This window comes from Aotus nancymaae, unplaced genomic scaffold (genome assembly GCF_030222135.1).
Source record: "Aotus nancymaae isolate 86718 unplaced genomic scaffold, 86718_ANA_hifiasm-v0.15.2.pri h1tg000015l_1, whole genome shotgun sequence".
Taxonomy (NCBI): domain Eukaryota; kingdom Metazoa; phylum Chordata; class Mammalia; order Primates; family Aotidae; genus Aotus; species Aotus nancymaae.
The window spans coordinates 7240627-7262492 of NW_026988427.1; the positions used below are offsets into that span (position 1 = coordinate 7240627).

Genomic DNA, 21866 nt, shown 5'->3' on the forward strand with positions numbered 1-21866 from the left:
ACAAAGGACATGAATAGACATTTCTCAAAAGAAGACATACAAATGGTCAACAGATATATTTTAAAACACTCAACATCACTAATCATTAGGGAAATGCAAATCAAAACCACAATGAGATATTCTCTTACCCCAGGTAGAATGGTGATTAAATAACAAAAAGTAACAGATGATGGTGAGGATGTAGAGAAAAGGGAACTCTTATACACTGCTGGTGGGTATATAAAATACACCAGATACTATGGAAAAGTGTATGGGAATTTCTCAGAAAACTAAAAACAGAAATGCCATACAGTCTAGCAATCTCACTACTGGGTACTTATCCAAAGGAAAAGAAATCAGTATATCAAAAGGATACCTGCACTCCATGCTTATTGAAGCACTATTTACAATAGCAAAGATATAGAATCAACCTAAGTATCCATCAGTGGACAAATGAATAAAGAAAATGTGGTATATATACAAAATGGAATACTATTTAGTCATTATAAAATGAAATCCCATCATTTGCCGCAACATGGATAGAACTGAAGGTCATTATGTTAAGGGAAATAAGCCAGGCACAGAAAGATGAATATCACATGTTCTCACTCAAATGTAAGAGCTAAAAAAGTTAATCCCATGGAAGCAGAGAATAGAATGATGGATAGAAGAGACTAGGAAGGGTATGTGTGGTGCAGGGGGGATAAAGAGAGATCAGTTAATGGGTACAAACATACAGCTTTATAGAAGGAATAAGTGCTAATGTTTGATAGCAAAGTAGGGTGACTACAGTTAACAGTGTCTTTTATGTTTCAAAATAGCTTGAAGAGAGAACTTGAAATGTTCCCAAAACAGAAATGATAAATACTCAAGGGGATGGATACCCCAAATACCCTCATTTGATCATTAAACAGTTTATGCATATAACAAAATGAAACAGGAAATTTTCCCTGATCCCTTTGCAGGCCTCATGATAAGGGTGCCTCACTTGCTCAGCCTGCAGCTCTCAACCCCTCGTGGGAGGGGGTGCACACAGGTGAGCAGGTTCAGGAGCCAAGGCAAGTGCTTCTGGGTGCCAACAGGGGCAAAATTCCATACAGGCCCAAGGCAGTGCCAAGCAGGGAGTACTCGTGATCCCCGAAGCCCCAAAGGGTGTGTGTTACAGTGTGCTCTTTTAGCTTTGCCATCCATGGATAGCTTAAGTGTTAAACAGTTCAGTTTAACACTTAAGTGCCTTTTCACTTGAGGTGTTTGCTCTCCAGCAGTGAGAGCAGAGAATCAGTGTGACGGCCTTTAGTGTCCACATCCGTGGCCACCTGAGCTCTTATTCAGCATCTGGAAAAATCAGGTTGCATGAATGAATTGAAGGATGGTGAATATGGCAGATTCTATTGCCAATGAAAGTGGCTCTCAGTTAGAAGGGGAGCTGGAAAGGGGATGGAACAGGAAGGTATTTTTCTCCAAAGTCCCACCATCAAGCCATGCCTCTGAAGTCAAACCGCTTCTCTCTGATGTTCAACTGCTTCTTCTCTTCTCCTTTTCTCTGCTGTCTGCCAGTGAAGCCTGGGGTTTTTATGGATACAGGATGGGGGTGCAGAGTGGGCCAGGGGTAGTTTTTGAAAAGGCAACATTCAAGCAGGAAAACGAGGATGTAAAGTTCTCACTTTAGGCCATGATTTTAGGCTTGAGGGTGGAGCCCTTGCCAGGACCCTGCCCTTTTCTGCCTGGAATTTCTCTGCCTCCTGTTCCTATCAAAAATATCACATGAACCCCATAAGTATGTACAAATATTATATATCAATTTTTAAAAGATCAGGAAATATTATTAACATATGAATTCTCCCAAGATTGTTGCATATATTCAACACAACCCCAGCTAGAGTATCAGGAAGCTTTTCTGTACAAATTGGCAAGCTAATTACAAAGTTCATAGGAAGATGCAAAGCTAGAATTCACACACATGTACACAACACACATGTGCGCACACACACACCTCTGAAAAGGAAGAACAAAGTTAAAGGGTTAGGACCACCAGATTTCAGAATTATGAAGCTACATTAATCAAGACAGTGTGGTGTTGGCATCAAAATAGTCACATAGATCAGTGAAATAGAAGAAAGCGTCAAAAAATAAACACATACATATTTGAATTTTGACAAAATTGCAAATAAAATGCAGTAGACGAAAGACAGTCTTCTCAACAAATGGTGTTAAGACAACTGGATATCCATATGCACAAAGACAAACTTGGATACATACTTGTAATCATGTATTTAAAAAAAAAAAAAAAAATGGATTGTAGATCTAAATATAAAGCCTAAAACTACAAAACTTCTAGAAGAAAACATAGAAAAAATATTTGACCTTGAATATCATATCAAAGATTTTTCATATCTGACACCAAAAGCATGATCCATCCATAAGATAACAAAGTTCTTATACATTTGAAGTTCTTGTACATGAGTTCCTTGTACATTCTGTATCTCAATAAGTTGGACTTCATCAAAATTAAATGCTTCTGCACTTTGAAAGACACTTTTAAAAAATAAAATGACAAGCCACAGACAAGGAGAAAATATTTGTGAAGAATATATTTCATTAAGCATTTATATTCAGAATAAACAAAGAACTCCCAAAACTCAACAAACAAGCTAATTTTAAAACATGGTCAAAATATTTTAATTGGCATTTCACCAAAGAAGACATACAGATGGCAAATAAGCACATGAGGAGATCCTCTACAATGTAAGTCATTTAGAAAAATGCAAATTAAAACCACAGTGAGATACCATTATGTATCCATAAGAATGACTTCAGTAAAAAGATTGGCTATAACAAGTGTTGGTGAAGGTGTGGAGGAAATGGCATTCTCATGATGGTAAAGTTAAACATACACTTACCGTATGATGTAGCCACACACTCATTGGTGTTTCCCCAGGAGAAAAGGAAATATATATCCATACAAAGACTTGTACACAAATGTTCATAGAAGCTTTGTTTGTAACAGCCCAAAATTGGAAGAAAATTGCCATCAACTGCTAAAATGGAAAAACAAATTATGATATATCCATCCGATGGAATACTTTGCAGCAATGAAAAGGAATGAACTATTTTTGCAAACAACATGGATGAATTTCAAAATAATTACGCTGATTGAATGAAGCAACACAAAAGAGTACATGCTGGGCCAGAGCAATCAGGCAAGAAAAGAAGTAAAGGCATTTAAATCTGAAAGGAAGAAGTCAAATTAGCCTTGTTTGCAGAGGACATAATCTTATAGCTAGAAAAAATTTAAAGATTCCACCAAAAACACACTATGGAGTATTATTCAGCCATAAAAAAGAATGAAATCCTATCACTTGCAGAAACATAAATGAAATTACAGGTCATTATATTGAGTCAAATAAGCCAAGCACAGACAGATAAATATTGCATGTTCTCACTTATATGTGGGAGCTAAAAAAGTGGATCTCATGAAGATAGAGAGTAGATTGGTCATTGCCAGAGGCCGGGAAAGGGAAGGAAGAGAGGTGATGAGAGGAGAAAAATATATATATAAACATATTTATTTCTTTTTATTTTTTTATTTTTTTGAAACAGTCTCAGTCTGTTACCCAGGCTGAAGTGCAGTGGCACAATCTCGGCTCACTGCAACCTCTGCTTCCCGGGTTCAGGCGATTCTCCTGCCTCAGCCTCCTGAGTAGCTGGAACTACAGGCACATGCCACCACACCTGGCTCATTTTTGTATTTTTAGTAGAGACAAGTTTCACCATGTTGGCCAGGCCAGTCTCAAACTCCTGATCTCAGGTGATCCGCCTGCCTCAGCCCCGCAAAGTGCTGGAATTACAGGTGCGAGCCACTGCACCAGGCCTTATAAATGTATTTATTACCACTGACTAGATGCTTAAAAATGGTAACGATGGTAAACTAAATACATATTTTACCTCAATTTTTTAAGTAATAATTTTAAAAAGAGTACATGCTATATGATTCCATTTATATGAAACTCTAGACAAAGTAGCCTACAGTGACACAAAGCAGATCAGCAGTCGTCTATTGTGGAGAGAGGTGCAGGCACGGAGAGGAATGACAAAGAGGCATGAGGAACTGTCTGTGGGTAGCAGGTGTATTCACTACCCTGACTGAAGTGATGAGTTTCATATGAGAATACGTATGTCAAAACTTATCAAACTATCATATGCTTATTATACATTTTAAATATGTGTAGTTTATTGTACGTCAATATGTACATCAGAACAAAAACATCAAACAAAAACATAACACAATGAATAAAGGAGGCACTGCTGCACCCAGTACAATCTACTTCCAGTCTTTTTTTTTAACTTTTATTTTGAAATAATCTTACACTTACAAAAGTGTTGCAAAGACAACACATATCATTTCCAAATACCCTTCCCCTAGATCCCCCTCATGTCAACAGTGTATGTAACCATAGTACAATTATCGAAATTCACACACTCCTCGCTCTCCTCCCTCTCTGGGACAGCCTGCTGCAGTCCTAAAGGTGCATGCCTCTAGTAAGATGGTCCATGCCAGGCCTCCACTCCAGCTTTGTGCCTGCTGCTCTGCTCTGTGTGCAGTTGGCACTCTCCACACTCCAGATGTCTCATCGGCTCCCCCCAGCCCCATCTCTCACAAGCTCCAGATCCTATAATTAACTGTGTCCTAAATGTCTCCCCAGCTATCCCACAGACACCTCGAACGCAGCTCGTCTAAAACTGAATGCATTCTGTTCCAGCATCCCCCACAACCCTCTTTCTCCTGTAGTCTTTAAGCAAATGGCATTGTCCTCCATACCCCCTCCTTCCATCCCGCCCCCCGCACCCCCTGTCAGACATCTCTGACATCTCCATTCAAGTTCTACTAACTTTCTCCATAGGTCCCTCAAACCCCACCCTGCAGGCCCCATCTCTACTATGGACACCTTGATTCAGACAGGAAGTCAACCCTCCTAAGGCTGTCAGAACAGGCTCTAAACACTCCTCACACCTACAGCCCCTCTTCCTCTAGTCCTACTGCCTGAAGTGGTCTCTCTGAAATGCTCAACTACCTACATCACTTCCTGCTGAAAATCATGCAGTGGCTCCCAAACGCCCACAGGGTGGCATTCTGGCTCTGGGATTCAAGGTCCTTTCCAAATAGGCTTTGACAAACCCTCTTGACTAGAACTGCCCAGTTTGCTACTTGAAGGAGTCACCAAATGGCATGAAACTCCTCTTCCTCCTACACCCACCGGACACCCTCACACTTTTGCCCCCGTTGTTCCCCCGGCCTAGAAGTTTCTTACCCATCTTCCCCACTGGGAAACTCCTACCCAGATGCAGCACTACTCTAACCTTTAGAATGAAGCCTTTACAGAAATAAGAGACGGAATTGCAAGACCTTTCTCGTATACCAGAGCCTTTTACACGTCCTTCGATGCAGGTTTCTGCATCTGTCCCCACTACATGTGAAAGCCTGAACAGCAAAGATTGTTTCATACTTATCTCCACCCCAGCACAGCCTAGGACCTGGGGCCTTACAGACACATGGATGACTGGATGAATGGATAAAGAGATAAACAGATGTATTCATGGATGGATGGAAGAGGAGACAGATGGAAAAATTAATAGATACTGGATGAATGGGGGGATGGATGGGTAGTGAGATGAACAGACAAATGAAAAGATAAACAACAGATCAATGACTGCATGGACAGAAACATGAAAGTTCAAATGGATGGATGGGTGAATGGAAAGTTCCTAGGCATTTCAAGGGCAGAGATTGTTTCTTATTCAATTCTGTTTTCATAGTACCTAGAATAGGGCCTGGAATACACTAGTAAACGTTCGATGTGTGTTACTGGAGTGACTAAATGGTCGAAGCACCAGGTTTTTGTGGGAAAAGTTTTGGACTAACAGTCAGGAGACTTGACTTCCAGCTCTATCTGTATCCCCAGTAGTTCATATAAACATGGCAACTTGACCCCAGATTTTCCATTTACTCTTCTGTAAAATGGGTAGGCTGAATTAAATGACTTATAAGGTCCTTTCCAAACACTCTGGCTCCCTGATTTGAAGCTGCCCAAATCCAAGATAAGGCTACAGCATGGGAGGAGAGCCACATTTGAGCAAATGTGTGTTTACTTACAACTTGTCCTAATGCAGAGCTGATCCCAGATCTCTGCCAGCGATGGGGGAGAAGAGCAAACACACTCCAGATGAGAATCTGTTACAGCCTTGTGGTGGGAATGAGAGACAGGCTGATAATAGAGCCTGGGGGGTAATTAATAGTGAAACATGAACTTCCATGAGGCTGTACCCATCCTACATTGAATGGAACGAGGGCAGGGCCGGGCTGCACAAAGCCTTCCCAGGGCCCTTGGCTGCTTGCCAAATGCACCCTTTAACCAGAAAGATGGGCTTTTGTTCACAGAGCATGGGGTCTGTCCTGTTAGATTCGCACCTAGACTCCTGACACACTGTGGAGAAACGACTGTACTATGAACACAGCTATCACCACTCACAGACTGACACGTGCCAGGCTGTCTACATGTCCCCTCGTCACTTCCAACAACCCTGGGAGGCAGGAAAGGTGATCGTCATGAAGGAATGTGTAGCTCATAAGTAGGAGGTTCAGGCTTTGAACCCAGGGCAGCCTGGCTCTTTCTGCTATGCCCGGCTGCTCTCTGCAGACAGCTGCCCCAGAACTGGTCGGATAACACGCCAGAGTCATCGTAGCTCATGCCGCACCAAACTGCAGCACTGCCTACCTGAGCCTGCTCGGTCCCTCTGCAAGGTGCTTTCACGTTGATTCAAGCAGGCAATGTGGGCCATCACTCCCATTTTGCAGATAGGACACTGAGACTCTGGCTGACCGGTGAAGTGACACAGCCATGGTCACACACTTATAAATGGTGGAGCTGAGATTCCATCCCTGGAAACTGGAGTCCCAAGCCAGGTGCTTACCAGGTGAATTATTCTGTTCCATGGTGGTAGTTGTGGTGGACATCTGTGGGTTTTGCCTGGTGACAGCATCTGAATTTTCTTTGGGAAATAACATTTCCCTCCCCCCACCACCTACCTCAGCCCATGTGATTTGGGCAAAACTAATGTACCCTGTATCTCTGTACTCCTCACAGGGGTGAGCAGGCGATCCCCCAGCCATGGTGAATGCATGTGACTGACAATGTCTGATGAGACTCAATTCCACAACACCAGAGTAAACTACTAATCAAGAGGCTTCCCCCTTCTGCTGGGGTTCCCTGAGCTGGTAATCTGGAAGCCAGGAGATGCTGGAGGCCACCTGTGACACTGCAAAGGGACAATCTGCCAAAGAGTGAGGCCAACACAGAGAAAAGCAGGGGAAAGAGAGAAGCAGTTTCCTAAAGATATATTTTGAGACCCCCAAACCCAGCCATACTTGAATATATTCCAGGTAAATGAGCCAGTGTGAATTTCCTTTCTGCTTAAACCAGTCTGACTTGGGTGCCTCTCACTCACGTCTAAGAGGCTCCAAGTCAATACCACCCTCATCACACTGAATAACCATCACTTGTTTCCTTGGCTGTTGTCCCATTAGACCCAGGGCACTTGAGGGCAGGGCCTAGTTCAAAGCCACCATAATGTCTCAGAGCATGACTCCAACCATGCTGGATGAATATTTGCTGAATGAATAAAAACCCAATTTGACTCAATGTTTGTTTGTGAACTTGTTGGTGTATTAGACCCAGAGAAGCCTGAATTATCTGGCCTAACCCACTCTCCCCCTCCTTCTTCTCCTCCCACCTTTCAAGGCCTAATTCCAAAGCCACCTCCTCTGAAGCTGGCCCATGGCCTGCACCCCAATCCAAAAGTGCTTTGGCCCACATCAGGACCTCCATAGTTTCTGCCTTTTACACTAATTCACACCCATGCCTGGTCTCTCCAACCAGACTGAGAAGTCCTGAGGACAGAGTCTAACATGGGTTCATTTTTATATCAAGCTAGCACCTGGCACCCTCCAAAGCTCAAAAAAAAAAAAAAAATCCTGAATCCAAAAGATCACTTTATTCAATATTCACCAACCCCTAATATATGTCAGGCACTGAGAATATGTGGGTGAATACAGCATAATGGTTAAGAATGATGATGATGACAATAGCTACCATCTACTGAGATATTACTTAGTGCCCAGCACTAATCTAAGCACTTTACATGTATTATCTCATTTAACCCTCAGAGCAAACCAGTGAGGTGGCTACTACTATTCTGCATTTTACAAATGAAAATACTAAGGCTTAGGCATCAAAGAATTTGCCCAACGTTGCAAAGATGGTAAGTGGCAGAGCCAGGACTTGAACCCAGGCAATCTGGCTCTGAATCCCTGCTCTTAACTGGATCTTATGCTATAGGATTATGAGTACTGAAGACTGTTTTGTAATAACCATGGCCTTCTCCTTTCTAAAGTCTAATGTCTTTTGGAAAGAGCTGGGCTAAAAATGGAATCGATCATGCCCAGTGATTCTGGAGGAAGGAGCGTGAACAGCAGGCAGGTTTTTAGCAAGTTGCAGTCAGACACACTGGTTTGAATTTCTAATAGCATCATTCTTTGGCCCTATGTGTGTTACTGTGACCTCCCTGAACCTCAGTTTCTGCAGGATTAACAATCTCATGGGCAGTTACTAGGGTTAGAAGTTAACACATGAAAATCACTTAGCATAGTGCCTGGCTCATACTACACAATCAGTGAGTGGACCTGCTGTCACTGGTATCTTTTATTACTGTTATGGAATCAAGCAAATGTACAGGGCTTAGGATAAGGTACATTGTCCAATATTATAAATGTGCTTCTGGGTTTTTCTATAACCTTGAAAGAGAACCTGGCCTTCTCAGAAATAATTCAACCAGTGCTGTGTACCAGGCCCATAGAAAACCCTGCTTCCAGCCAGCCTTCAAAATGGATTAAGGATTTGGAGTTATCTTCATTTCTCCACCCACAGGATCAAAGGGTGCTGGCGAGGACTGGGAAGCAGGGGAGAAAATGCAAGATGGAACAGGCCCCAAATTTTGAACTGGCAGAAGAGCGACTGTGGTTCATCCTAGTATCTACTGAGCTGCAGGGAGCAGGCCCCCGTGTTCTGCACTGCCTGTGCCCTTGAGAAATATAAACATAACTGCCAGAAAGCAGCACGCTTCAGCTACTGCTAATCCCAGGCTACAAGACAAGCAGGAAATCAGAGATGCCCTGTGATGTGTTTTCCAAAAAGCATTAGAGCCAAGGAGGAGGGGACAGTCCAATGCAAATACACAATTAGGCTTCAGAACAGGGAAGGAAGGCTGAATGCACAGACCAGCCCCAGCCCAGAGGGCACACAATGCTCCATCTGCAGCCTTGGCTCCACTGCCCTCTAGAGGCCACACAGGCACCAGCAGGCAGGTTTTCAGCAAGTTCCCGCTGTGAAAGGAAGCAACGTGTTCTCCAGTGAGGGAGAATGATAGGCTTTGAGCCACTGAGAAAACAGATGTCCTCCATCCCTCAGCCACAGGCCTAGTTCAGCCTCTTTTTCATCTCTCCGTTGGACTTCTGCAACAGACTCCTCACTGGTATTAATAAAATAATAAAAGGATCTTCTATTAAATGCTGACCACAGACACTGTGCTGAGGGATTACACACGTTAAATCATAGGATTCTTGCATCCTAGAAGTACGTAGCATTTCAATTTACAGATGAGGAAACTGAGGCTCACGCAGGTTAGAGGACCTGGCCAAGGCCACACAGCTATCTACAAGTAGAATATCTAAAGTTTAAATCCAGCAACATCCTGGGCAAGGTCCCTGGATCTGACTTACCACTTTGTGGACATTAGTGGCAGCAGCAACAGTGACCCGAGAATTTGTTAGAAAATCAGGCACTCACAGAGTGGGACCTAGCAACACGTGCTTTAACAGCTCCTCCAGATACTCAGATGCACCCTAGCTTGAGAAGCGCTGCACTAGACAGAGTTGCTTCAAAAACTCTGTCCCTAAATCATGACATTTCCACACTGACCCAGGTGGTCTTCCTAAAACACAACTCTTAACTCTTTAAAGCCTTACAGCTCCACTGGCCGGCCTTGGGCCTAACTCAGCACAGTGGTCAGGCCCTTCACAGCTCCTTAAATCCATTGGAAGCAGGCCTTGGAGAGGGAGAACCTGATCAAACATCTCCTGTATCACGTGCAAGCTCTCCCCCAGTCCCGAGCCCACAGGAGGATACTTAGTCCTTGTCTGTGAGAAAATCCTTCTGCCCAGAATGGAGACTGAAGCTGGGACAGGTGACAGGATGTGCCCATGTTCATAGAGCCAGCAAGCGGCAAGGCCAAGATCAGGGCATGGGACCATTTGACCCCACAGCCGAAGTGTTTCCAAGGCAAATAGGGCCAAACTGGTGTGGAAGCTGGGCCAGGGTCCTACGCCTGTGGGCTCTGACATCCAAACAGGCACAGGCTTCCCAGCACAGGTTCTGGTCTTTAACCAAGTGACCAAGCCAATATCCAGCTGATTTCATCCAAAAAGCCTTTGTGGGTAAATCCCACTCTTGACCTCCATCTTGTGACCCTAATAATAGTGGGATAGGAGCTGGGAGAGGCCAAAGCCCTGAAAGGATCCTCAAGAAACCACATCCTGTTGGGCGTGGTGAGTTACCCCTGTAATCTCAGCACTTTGGGAGGCTGAGGCGGGCAGATCACCTGAGGTCAGGAGTTCGAGACCAGCCTGGCCAACATGGTGAAACTCCGTCTCTACTAAAAATATAAAAATTACCCGGGCATGGTCACACAAACCTGTGGTCCCAGCTACTCAAGAGGCTGAGGCAGGAGAATCACTTGAACCCAGGAGGTGGAGGTTGTAGTGAGCAGAGATCGCACCACTGCATTCCAGCCTGGGGGACAGAGCAAGATTCAGTCTCAAAAAGAAAAAAAAAAAAAGGAAAAACAAAACCACATCCAGAAAAGAGATAGGTTAGACCATGACAGACAAAGTGGAAGAGATCAAAAGCATCAGTCAACACTCTCCTCAATCCAAGACTGTTCAAGGAATCCATCCTCACCCTGGCTGCCCCTCTGCCCTGCTCCTTGTCCATGCCAGACCAGGATGGTTCGTGTCTCCATGCCTTTGCAGAGACCAGCCCCTCTGCCTCAAACCTTCTCCAAGAGCTGCCCGGCAGATTCCTACCCACCGTTCTAGAACAAACCCCAGTACCTTCTTCAGAAAGCCTTCTTCCTCTACTTCCGGGCACTGCTGTGCCATTTCTGTGACAACACTCACCTTTCTACAGACCAGAGAAGCAGCAGGGCCTAGGATGGTGGTTCTCCACCCAGTTGGCTGTTAGAATCCCCTGGGAAGCTTGCTTGGTGTGGAGACTGAACATCAGGTGGTTCCAGCATATAGCCAGGATCAAGAAAAATGGACCTCCTGATAAAGACCTGGGCTTTGAAGCTGCACACAAATGTATAGATCCTGCTTCTCTGCCTGAAAGCTGTGTCACTGGAGCAAGGAAACACAACCTGCTTCCCACCGTGTGAACTGGGGATTATAGCACCTACCACTCTGGGATCCCAGCTTTTTGCCTCCTCCCCTCGCACATCCCCACCAAGCAAGGACTAACAACCACTTGTCATTCTGCCCAAATTGATAACTTCTTTCTCATGCATTCATTTATTTAATGACTTTTTTTTTTTTTTTTTTTCTGAGACAGAGTTTCGCTCTTGTTACCCAGGCTGGAGTGCAATGGCGCGATCTCGGCTCACTGCAACCTCTGCCTCCTGGGTTCAGGCAATTCTCCTGCCTCAGCCTCCCGAGTAGCTGGGATTACAGGCACGCACCACCATGCCCAGCTAATTTTTTTGTGTATTTTTAGTAGAGAAAGAGTTTCTCCATGTTGGTCAGGCTGGTCTCGAACTCCTGACCTCAGGTTATCGGCCCGCCTTGGCCTCCCAAAGTGCTGGGATTACAGGTTAGCCACCGCACCCAGCCTATTTAATGACTATTTATTGAACACCTGCTGAGTACTACTGGGCACAGTGCTGGAGATGTGGGGTACAGCAATGGACATGTCAGGCAAAATTGCCAGGACACTTAGCAATTTACTTGGGGAGACAGCCACAAAGGAAGCAAACATAAGTAGCTTTCAATAAGTACACTGAATAAAGTAGATGGGAAGAAATCCAGCAATGGGGCAAAGGGAGGCTACATTAAAACTTAGGTTAGAGAGGACCACTCTAACCTGAGGGCTTAGAGAGGGTTTCTAAATTAAGACCTAAATGCTGAGAAAGCAGCTTGAGATTAGATCTGAGAAAGGTGCAGCAAGAAGCCAATGGAGTGTTCTAGGCAAGGGAGAGGTGGGATCTGTCTTGCTTTCTTATGAAACCACTCACATGAATTGTCACCATCTGCACACCAGGTTGTGGGACCTTCACCTCTGTACCCTCAGTGCTCCAGTCAGGCCTGGCACAGGATAGGGGTTGAGTGACTGGCTGAATAAATGAACCCTCTTCCCCTTAATGTGTTGTTTCCAGGTCTCCAAGCTAAAGCTTCTCTGTCCCCTGGCTTCTGCCCATCAGCAGTGTGACCTTTCCCACAAAGAACCAGATGAATCCTATGTTGATGGTCAAACTCCTAAGATGCTAAGCCTTTACATCTGTGTTACTGTTAAGCCACATCTAGACTAGGCTGAACTTAAACAGCTGGGATGAAAGGAACATGGGCTTCAAACTCATTCAGACTGTTTGACACTGGACAACTTCTCTAACCTACTTGAACCAGTTTCTGCCTGCAAAATAGGTCCCAGGTACAGTGGTCTGATTTATCCGACTCCCTTGTACAGTCCTAGCCAGGCAAGTTCAATCTGTGGTCAACTCAACAGAGGGCAAGGTGGCCTCCTATGTGTTGAGCAAAGCACTCTGGTCGCCATTTTGGAGGAGACGCAGCCCATCGTAAACGTTCAATAAACAATCACAGGCCTGATTACCCTCAACCTGAACTCAACCATGATACTTCAGGAGAGAAGCTATTCTCCAGGCTGACTGTAATCCCCCCTCAGGGTATAGTTGATGACCAGCTACAAATCAACCTGTGCCAGCCTAGGACTCCTTTGGTCCTCAAGGACATCCTGAGATGATTGGACAGATTCCTTGCTGCATCTGCACCATTCCCTGACCTGTATTCTAGTAACCTTATCAGGAAGGTAACAGGAAATGTGAATTTGTCAACTTGTCCTTGGTAGATCCATGGTGCCCAGTGGTCCCTGACAGCGGGCAAGTTGTACCCGGTGACTCTATCACTGACACTGCTGGTCAGGTGGGCACGTTTTCACACGCGGGTCTGCTTCTTCTAAGTGGTTAAAGACTAAGATGCTGGATGTCTTATAATTCAACGACTTATGCCTCTTGCTGGATGTCTTCAAATTCAACGACTTATGGCTCTGTATCACTAACCATCCCAAACATGTAAACTCTTAGTAAATCTGTAATCATTGGCTGAATAGTTTCCAGTTTAGTGTTCCTGAAAGTTAAATAGCCTTAGCTCTACCAATGGGTAATAAAAAATAAGCGTGTCAAATATTCATTTTCTCCAAATCCCATCCCCTTTTCAAGACTACAGTATCTTCTTTACAAGCCTATATATCCCTCCCTTTTAGACACAATGTGATGAGCCAAGGGGACAGTGAAAGCCCCTTCCTAAGGTAGGAAGGTTATACAGCACAAACATATGGTATTAGCACCTACATAACAAAAGCTGCTGTTTCCTGCACACCCACAGTGCCAGGCATTTACCACAACTCTTGACCTCCTGAATCACACTATCAGGCACATCTTAGAGATAGCAAAATCATGGAGGTAAAGTAATTTGGCCAAAGTCTCCCTGTTCCCAATGGCAGGAAAGGATCTGAACCCAGGTATCTCCATCTCTTACGTACTCACGCAGCCTCACTACCAACCAGCCCAAACTGAAACCACCCAGAGCCTGGCACCTCTCCCTCCCTCTTCCCTCCAGCACCGTCTCCTGCTGCCCCGACCATCTTCACATCCAGGACACTGACGGCCACCACCTTGGCTTGGCTCCAAGCTGCAGCACTGCCCCCATCTGTCCCCTGACCTGCCCCTGCATTCACCTCCACTCTATCCATGGCCTGCACTGAGGCCACCCCCTCCCCATGCAACCCTTTCCCAGCAACCTCAGCTAACAGGAGTTTACCCTCCTCGTCCTTCACCCGTTGCTGTGCAGTCTGACTTACGTTTCTCTTGTTCACACACACACTTATCCATCATGCACCCAAACAGATTGCAAACAGAAAGCAGATCTCATATTTCTCCTTTGAACCTCCCACTGTGCCCGGGGTGTTATGGATCCATCTTCTCCCTTCACAGCAATCACTCTGGAATGATGAACAAACGTGGCTCGCTTGGCGGCGGCATTGGAACTGAGAAGGCTGATGGACCGGTGACAGGTCTCTGCAGCCAGCCCCTGTGCTCTCACTAGGAGCTGCTCCACCTTAAGCAAGGGGGAGGCTTATTAAGCACCTCCCTCATGCCAGGTGTTGTGCTAGACACTTTACAGACACTGTATCTTGTTTAAGCTTCTTAACGACCCAAGGAAAAGGGGATTCACTATCCCCACTAAATGAAAGAACAAAGTGGGTTCACATAAATCACTGCTGGAGCAGGATTCAAATCTGATTCTGCCCATGAAGCCAGCGTTATTTCCATTGCACCACAATGTCAGAGAGAGAAAAGAATGCAACACCTAACCTACATCCACGTACCTCTGAGTTTGCAACACATTCTATTTAATATTCAACCTCTACTCTCTACCTGAAGACAGGACTTACCCTTTAATTCTGTCTATAGGCTTTTTTCCTTCCAAAGCAGGGAGACATTTCTAAATGTCCCTTTTGTAACTAAAACCTTTAAGGAGTAGAAACAGGCAAGGGCTCAAAGGCATTTCTACTCCATTCCTGGCCACTCTAAACTGAGCCCACCCACACATCACATCACACCCCAACCAGATGCTCTCTCTTCTCTCCCCCAGTCCCACGCCTGCTGCCCCTGCAAGACTTCCTAGGAGCCTGCTCTGGGCTTAGCCTATTCCTTGGATCTACCTGCCTCTAGCCAGGACTCCCTGCCCCTCCTAACCCCACTCAGGGCCCTCTCCCAGGACTCCAGCTGCTCAGCCTCCCACCCACACAAGTTAAGGTGGGGGGAACAAGGCACATACACCTCACAAGCTTCCCATTTGGCATGGCTCATCCTACTCTGGATCTCACACCATCCAGATATCAGGAACTCAGCAAAAGAGATGATACTATAAACTTAACTACCTATCAGTCTGATTTGTCGTTCCAGCCAACACAGCAATGGGTCATTGGTACGTTGATATTGCAGTCTGTTTGGGCCCATGATGAATAAGTGTGTGTGTGAACAAGTGGAACAAATCTTAGACTTTCCCTGCCAACTAAAATCTAGCCCATAGCCAACCTCCCAACTCACTCCTGACTTGCCGATGTGTGGAGCAGCAACTGCAGAAAATGCCTCGACACACCACATAAGTGGCCAGCTGTGACTCTGAATGGCATCCTTCCAGCTCTGCAAAACTAGAAAATGCACACAAACCAAAGGGGCCCCAGGTCTGGGACACATGTCTTTTCCTCAGGATGGACCCACCTTTGAACTTCTCCGGTACTTCAAAGCCAAGGCACAGAGATGGTGTCATCAAGACCTTGACAGTCTGCAAAAACTCACACACACTAGGATTCTTTTGCTCATGAATGTGTGTTTTCCTGTTGTTAGAAGTATCCCACTAGTTAAATGCAAAGTTTCATCTTGTTTAAGTGACAGGTAGTGTGGATCACTAATTTACATAAACTCAGAGGAGAACAAAATCCATGAGGATGGAAGAGGGAATCAATCAAATATTAAGACGTAGCCCAAACCCTCAGCATCTGGTTCCAGTTCTAGAGGGAGTATTTAAACATGGCAGAGACCATAGGAATGACAGATGGTTGCACAAACAAGAAATAATGCATCAAAATTTACTCATAGTGACATGAACAACACTCAACTTCTGCCAATGAGGTGGCAAGTTGGTTTGCAATTGCAAAGACCCTTCATCAGGGAAGGTGAGAAACACTACTGCAAATACTACTGTGCACACTACTGCACCTGCTCAACAGATCACTGACTAACCTGGGCCAACAGTGGACTTCTCATGGCCATGGTTTATGCCTCTGTGAAGTGGGAATGGTAATACTTGCCGAAACAGAGTAGCCCATTGCAAGCGAAGGCTCCCCTAGATCTGAAGTCACTAGATGAGTAACACTGAGTTACTTAAACTCCCTGAGGTAGTAAAAATGGTGATAACACCCACCTAAGAAGGCTGCGGCAAACGCTGAGTAACAGCTGATAAAAGGGTGCTTTATAGTAGCAGACATGTAGCGAATGCCCAGTAACTACAAATGTCTATTAAGACTTGTTGTTTCTAATACTCCCCAACATGGTGGTGGGCACCTTGCCTAACTTATCTTGCCACACTTGGTTTGTCTACCCTTCAAGATTCATATGAAAATAGACATATTTTTACATATAAATATGGGCATGGGAAAACTTCTGGAAGGATACACATCAAAATTCTAATAGTGGTTATCTCTTGGTGCTAGGAATATATTTCTTTTTGCTTATCTTTTTCTAAAATTTTCTACCAACATATTTCTATATGCCTCAGTATCTGCTTTAACACCAAAAACCATTACAATATAATGAAAAAATACCTCTTAAGTAACAATCCCCTACATAAGCCATTTCTTTTAGAAGGAAGAACTAATAAAGCTTTGCTTTCCATGAGGAACCAGAAAGTTTTTCTTTTTAATAAGAAAGCTAACTGACTTACTCTCCTCTTCACTTTGCCACCAGGAAGCTCAAAGCCAAAATTTTTGTTCAGTCATCCAATTAGCTTTGTCCTTACATTTCAGAGAGCTCTTGGTTGTGACATTAAATGAAAGAATTATAATATTTAAATTCTCTTTCTGAAATTAAAAAACACAAAACTGCAACATAAGGACATAATAATTTTAAGTCTTAGAAGTTCCATAATAAAAAAAAAAGTCAGTTTATTAAATGCTCAATTCTCAAATTTTTTCTTTAATTTTTGTATTTTTAATAGAGACAGGTTTCACCATGTTGGCCAGGCTGGTCTCAAACTTCTGACTTCAAGTGATCTGCCCAACTCGGCCTCCCAAAGTCCTGGGATTAGAGGCGTAAGCCATCACGCTTGGCCACTATACTTCTTATATGTCTATTTACCAATGTATTTTTGTTTCCAATACATGTTATGATGGTAGCATCTCTCCCATGGATGGTATCTGGGTTGGCCTGAGAGTATATTTGGGCCAAAAGAGACAACCAGTGGAATCCATCTTCAGTAAAACTTTTTTTTAAATTATCTTAGGTATTATTATCTTAGATAATAATTATAAAATCTGTGAGAAAATCAAATCTATTTCCACAGTTATTCTATTTAACATTATTTCTGTGCATTAGAGAATCTAAACAAACAATTCCGATATACCTAAAGTAGCCCACCAATGTGATGTCAAGGAGAATTCCAACATAACAGTTGAAGTGATGGCAACATGAAGAATAGTTACTCAAATAGCATAATCCCAAACCCATTCTTCCACAACTGGAACAAAAAGCAATCCACAAACAAAGTAGGTGACTTCTGTTAAAACTAAAAGAACTTTGTAATATATGTTGGGCCATAAGGGAACTGTCTTGAAATTGAATGATGCCAGGACATCCAACTCATGCACCTGAAACATTATGCAGCCCATGCTCAGGGACACATAGTACACAGTGTAGAACAGGATGACACATAGAAGAAGCTTCTACAAAACAATTCTCTGCGCTTTCACTGGGAGCTGCAATCCTGAGTTGCTCCTAAGTGGCCATCTTGGATCTTCCTCTCAATTCTCAAAATTATATATTTTTTAATTATTTTAAAAAACTTCCATGCTCTTCCATTCCCCTCCCTCCAAACTAGGTATTGTCCAAGTTTTATCAAAGTCCACAAAGTATAACATGTACCCAAAAGCAGAGAAGACAGGAGGTCTGGAGGACAAGGTACGCTGGGTCACTACCCACACTGCAGAGTCCACAAAGGCTAACTCATGCTCGGGGCAAAGAATGGAAAGAGCTAATACACAAAAAAAGCAAAAGACTCCTGAGGTCAGGGAGAGGCAGGGAGACGGCCCCAGGAGGAGGAGGCAGCCTTTACCGATGAAAAAGTGAAGGCATATCTTTCTCTTCACCTCAAGATATTAGATGAATTTGTATCTGAAAGTTTTAGTGCAGAGAGAGTAGAGAAATGGCTGAAGAGGAAGAATAACAAATCAGAAGATGAATCGGCTCCTAAGGAAGTCAGAAAGTACCAAGATACGAATATGCAGGGAGTTGTATATGAACTAAACAGCTGCACAGAACAATGGCTGGATGCAGGAGGAGACAACCAGCTACTCCTCTATGAACTGAGCAGCATCATAAAAATAGCCACAAAAGCTGATGGATTTGCACTGTATTTCCTTGGAGAGTGCAATAATAGCCTGTGCATATTCATACCACCTAGGATAAAGGAAGGAAAACCCCGCCTCATCCCTGCTGGGCCCATCACCCAGGGCACCACCATCTCTGCTTATGTGGCCAAGTCCTGGAAAACACTGCTAGTAAAAGACATCCTTGGGGATGAACGATTTCCACGATGTACTGGACTGGGATCACAGACTAGCATCCAGTCTGTTCTTTGCTTACCAATTGTCACTGCAATTGGTGACCTGACTGGTATTGTTGAGCTGTAACAGCACTGGGGCAAAGAAGCCTTCTGTCTTAGTCACCAAGAGGTTGCAACAGCAAATCTTGCCCGGGCTTCAGTAGCAATACATCAGGTGCAGGTATGCAGAGGCCTTGCCAAACTGAATTGAATGACTTTATACTCGATGTATCAAAAACATATTTTGATAACATAGTTGCAATAGATTCTCTACTTGAACACATAATGATATATGCAAAAAACCTGGTGAGTGCCGATCGTCGTGCACTTTTCCAGGTAGACCACAAGAACAAGGAGCTATATTCAGACCTTTTTGATACTGGAGAGGAAAAGGAAGGAAAACCTGTCTTCAAGAAGACCAAAGAGATAAGATTTTCAATAGAGAAATGAATTGCTGGCCATGTAGCAAGAACAGGGGAAGTCCTGAACATTCCAGATGCCTATGCAGACCCACGCTTTAACAGAGAAGTAGACCTATACACAGGCTACACCACGCAGAACATCCTGTGCATGCCCATCGTCAGCCAAGGAAGCGTGATAGGTGTTGGCAAATGTGTAACAATGGAAAAGCTGGCCTACCATAGCATTTGTACTGCAGAAGAGTGGCAAGGCCTCATGCGATTCACACCTCCCATGCATCTCTGCAAAGAAATTGAATTATTCCACTGACACTGGTCCTTTCGAAAACATGTGGCCTGGAATTTTTGTCCATATGGTTCATCGGTCCTGTGGGACATCCTGCTTTGAGCTTGAAAAGTTGTGTCATTTTATTATGTCTGTGAAGAACTACCGGCGAGTTCCCTATCACAACTGAAAGCATGCGGTCACTGGAGCGCACTGCATGTACACCATACTTCAGAACAACCACACGCTTTTCACAGACCTTGAGCGCAAAGGACTGCTGATTGCGTGTCTGTGTCACGACCTGGACCACAGGCGCTTTACTAACAGCTACCTGCAGAAGTTCGACCACCCTCTGGCAGCTCTCTACTCCACCTCCACCATGGAGCAGCAGCACTTCTCCCAGACGGTGTCCATCCTCCAGTTGGAAGGGCACAGTATCTTCTCCACCCTGAGCTCCAGTGAATATGACCAGGTGCTTGAGATCATCCACAAAGCCATCATTGCCACAGACCTTGCTTTATACTTGGAAACAGTTGGAGGAGATGTACCATACAAGATCGCTAAACCTTAATAATCAATCACATAGAGACCACGTAATTGGTTTGATCATGACTGCCTGTGATCTTTCTTCTGTGACAAAACTGTGGCCTGTTACAAAATTGATGGCAAAAGATATATATGCAGAATTCTGGGCTGAGGGTGATGAAATGAAGAAATTGGGAATACAGCCTATTCCTATGATGGACAGAGACAAGAAGGATGAAGTCCCACAAGGCCAGCTTGAGTTCTACAATGCTGTAGCCATTCCCTGCTATACAACCCTTACCCAGATCCTCCCTCCCATGAAGCCTCTCCTTAAAGCACGCAGGGATAATCTCAGTCAGTGGGAGAAGGTGATTCTGGGGGAGGAGACTGCAACTTGGATTTCATCCCCCTCCGTGGCTCAGAAGGCAGCTGCACGTGAAGACTGAACCTTGATCACCCAACACGCTGTCCCACCCACAGATCCTCATCTTACTTCTTTGACATTTTTTCCTATTTTGGGGGGGTGGGGGGAACCTACACCTGGTAACTGGGGTGCAGACCTCTTCAAGAAGGTAACATCAAGTAAATAAGTCAAGCAAAGGACTTCCTGCCAGTCTCTTCTGTGAGGCACCATAGACACTGAACAACCAGGACCACCCCATGTTCAGAAATCAGCTGGCCAAGTGACTCCATTTGACTTGCAAACCAGCCTTTTCTAAAAGGCTGATATTGCTGAGGCCTTAATGGAAATGGACAAAAATAAAGATTGAGGAGAGAGATCCAAGATGGCCGATTAGCAGCAGCTCAGGATTGCAGCTCCCAGTGAAGGTGCAGGGAGTGGGTGGATGCCACACTTCCAGACGAATTTTTGTTGCCCACGGACCAAGAGATGCCCAGCGGAGGAGCCTCATGGGTCACCAGCGTGACTCTTTTGGCTGGCGCAGCTGTTTTGCCAGCGTCCCGGCGCGGCAGTTCTCAGTGCGGAGTACGCAGGACTGGGTGCCCTTTTAGTTGGCGTTTGGAGCTCCGGGAAGGCAGAGTCACACATTCAGCTGATTGAAAAGGGGACTGAAACAGGGAGCCAGGTCAGGAGACTCCTGGACAAGAAAGCGTCACGCATCTCAGTGCCACTGTTTCAGCTGGCGCAGTCGCCGCACGGGAAATTGCATAGATCCCGGCGCCTTTTCGGCGGGCGACTGGGGCACCTGGGAGAGAATCGACCGTTCAATTAGGAAAAGAAAAAAAAAAGCGGGCTCCTAGGCGGGGAGCCAGGTGATCAGGCTCGACTGGTCCCACCCCCACAAAAAAACAGCAATTGGAAACGCTGACGGTTGAGAGTTTCACAGCAAGCACAGCTGAACCCGGGAAGGTCCAGCTCTGTGAGGGAGGGGCGTCCACCAAAGGAAAACAAAGAAACAGAAATAACATCATCACCAACAAGCTGGACGTCCACTCAGAGACCCAATCCGAAAGTCAGCAATTACAAAGACGACAGGTGGATAAATCCACAAAAATGGGAAGAAACCAGCGTAAAAAGGCTGAAAACACCCGAAATCAGAATGCCTCTCCTCCTTCAGGGGATCGCAGCTCCTCATCAGCAAGGGAACAAGGCCTGATGGAGAATGACTGTGATGAATTGACAGAATCAGGCTTCAGAAGGTGGATAAGAAGAAACTTCTGTGAGCTAAAAGAACATGTTGTAACCCAATGCAAAGAAACTAAGCACCTTGAATAAAGGTTTGACGAAATGCTAACGAGAATAGACAATTTAAAGAGGAGATAAGTGAATTAATGGAGCTGAAAAATACAATATGAGAACTTTGTGAAGTATGCACAAGTTTTAACAGTCGAATTGACCAAGCAGAAGAAAGCATATCAGAGGTCGAAGACGAACTCAATG

General features: G+C 44.7%; 2 pseudogenes; one reads left to right on the plus strand and one right to left on the minus strand.

Moving 5' to 3' along the window:
- Positions 1–8008: 8008 nt before the first annotated feature.
- On the minus strand, positions 8009–18163 carry LOC135275151 (putative transmembrane protein 244; annotated as a pseudogene).
- Positions 18164–18419: 256 nt separating this feature from the next.
- Positions 18420–20450, plus strand: LOC135275168 (cAMP and cAMP-inhibited cGMP 3',5'-cyclic phosphodiesterase 10A-like; annotated as a pseudogene).
- The last annotated feature ends 1416 nt before the right edge of the window (positions 20451–21866 follow it).